General features: G+C 37.2%; 1 protein-coding gene across 2 annotated transcripts in view; it reads left to right on the forward strand.

Annotated features, from left to right (window-relative positions):
* The window catches only part of LOC118406780 (calcium-responsive transcription factor-like), a 24,933-nt gene that overhangs the window by 839 nt on the left and 21,633 nt on the right, over window positions 1-2,461 (forward strand). The window lies entirely within an intron of this gene.

Genomic DNA, 2,461 nt, shown 5'->3' on the forward strand with positions numbered 1-2,461 from the left:
AGCCTCTGCTTGGAGAGTAGAAACGCAACCCTACTGCTTGGCCATTTTGGATAAGATACGGTGGATCCGTGGACTAGCATACGATCCTAGTAATAATAAGTTCGTCGCCATGCCAGCTCAGACAACTTGTATAAGTTGTAAGGGATTGCATTCGTCATTTCTGATTTTCATTCTTCCACAATAATATTCTTTGAATTTGATTTTGGTTATTTCCATGTTTTTCATAGTATATATTTTTTTCAGTCTGTATCATATAAATTTTTGCAGCTGCTGTGTATATATGAGTATGGTCTAAACTTTTTTTTTCTAATTATAGATGCACAGACAGATGTTATCCATATACGTCAAATAAAAGACACAGTATAACTTAATGGAAAAAAGCCTGTAGTTCTCAAAGTTTTAAAACTCTAATGACTGTAGATGGCATGCCACTGGGCAATATACTTAGTAGAATTGCATGCACCAGTAATTCTCAAGTAATACGTAAGTGCTGTGCAGGACAGACTTTTATGAAAAAAAAAAACATTTCACTGATCCTTTTTTGTGCATTTACTCCAGTCTGATTTACAATATTTTAGTCCACCCAATTTTATTCTAAATCGCTTTAATCTTTTTAGTAACTAGTTGTATGGCTCCTCTTTTAGCTTAGTATCGGGGGAATAAAAGACACGTACTAGGTCCATTTAAATGGATTTTGGTACAATACTTGGTAAAAGCAGTGGCAACCCCTTACTTTGAAAGAGTCCTTGGTGTATTGTACAAGAAAAATTACCTGGCTTCAAAATTACATCAGAAGATGACCTATACATGCACATCTGAGTTTTAAAAATCTTTAATCAAGTTATCTTTGTCTTGTCATTGACAGATGGGGCCATCTAAGTGCTCTGTTGCTAGTATATGTCCTTAAGGTTTTTTTCCCAAGCAATTAAGTGATCAAGTAACAAAATAAGGCAAGATTGAAGAAGGACCTTGATAGTATGCAAAGCACAAATTGAGCCGGTGGGAATTTTGACATTGAATCAAAGAACCTGTCAAGGGAAATGCCTTCAACCTTGGGTACCGGCCTCTTGTCTTGTGAGACGAAGTAACGATTACGGAAATTGACCGTATACACGCAACAAGACCGCTTTTTATCTCTCGGGTCTGGGAATTATCCTCGAGCTAGTAATTCCGTGAATTATACTTGAGTTAGGACTCCCGTCTAGGATTCCGTGCTTGCTCAACATCAAACACAATACTGTAAATGCATTTAAATTCGTGGGGATTTAATTTTGCGGTAGCGGGGAAAAGTTTTGCGGTGGTTTTCAGTTCGCGGTAGCACCATGCGATGTAGTCTCATACTGTCATAGAAAAATGTTTGTGGTGGTTTTAAGTTCGTGGTGAAGGGGCCACCGCGAAAACCGCGAACATAAAACCACTGCAAACGTTTCTGCATTTACAATACTTACAGTAATCCACCATTTTCCTCTGTTAGTAATTTTCACAAGAGCTTACTTTTAAAAGCATTGTCGTGAAATCTAGGGATGAATACACGGGACCCTCAATTGAAAATGCTTCTCGAGAGATCGCAAGTGTCATGTTTTATTAGTAATCATAAGCATGCAATTTGTAAGTAAAAAAATTGAGTTGTATAGGTAAATTATAGGATTTGGTATCCTGCAATTTTGGTGGCCTAATACTTGTTATTATATGTTTGCAACTTACAAGTCCAATTTCTTAGGATTGTGTAGTTGGGACATGAACCAAAACTGAGTGAGTTTCAGCATACAGCAGTCCAAACTGCGTAAGAAGACCACCTAGGCTGAACCAGTAAAATCTTTTCTTTTGAGACAGGTGGTCAATTTTAAAACAATTTACATTAATACAACACATCTGAAGAACTAGTAGGTAAAAATATGTACACATGTACATGTATCTCTCTTCATATTTTCTCAACAGACGTACAAATTACTGTAATTTTACAGTAACAACCAAAGTATACTGTTAGTAGTGATTGATATTATAGTTATAATTTTGGCATGGGTCCCGGAAGACAGTTTTACCAAATTACACCTGTCGGGATTCTTGAAGCCTACAATTCCTCGCCCTGGCAATCCTACATGTACTAAGGCCATATCGATTTGATTATATGGATGGCATCCTAGATAGGAATCCAAAAACTGATGCGAGCGTGTGAATAAAAAAAGTTGGACAATAAAAAGTTGCCTTCATTTTGAAATCAAAGTGGTCAGGAAGGTTAAATGTATTGACCTAACCTGCACTGGTCCATGTACTGAGTTTAATACATAAATGTCCTATAATGTAGGACTGGTCAGGGCTCGAAATACCCACTTGCCCACTTGAAAATGCAACCACATTTTGCTTTGCGCAACTTAATTTTAAACCCAGGTTGCACACTGAGCAACCTGAAATTTTGCCGTTGAAGCACCTGCTTTTTCCCCAACTACATGCATAAGCTTAA

The sequence above is a fragment of the Branchiostoma floridae genome, chromosome 19 (assembly GCF_000003815.2).
Source record: "Branchiostoma floridae strain S238N-H82 chromosome 19, Bfl_VNyyK, whole genome shotgun sequence".
Taxonomy (NCBI): domain Eukaryota; kingdom Metazoa; phylum Chordata; class Leptocardii; order Amphioxiformes; family Branchiostomatidae; genus Branchiostoma; species Branchiostoma floridae.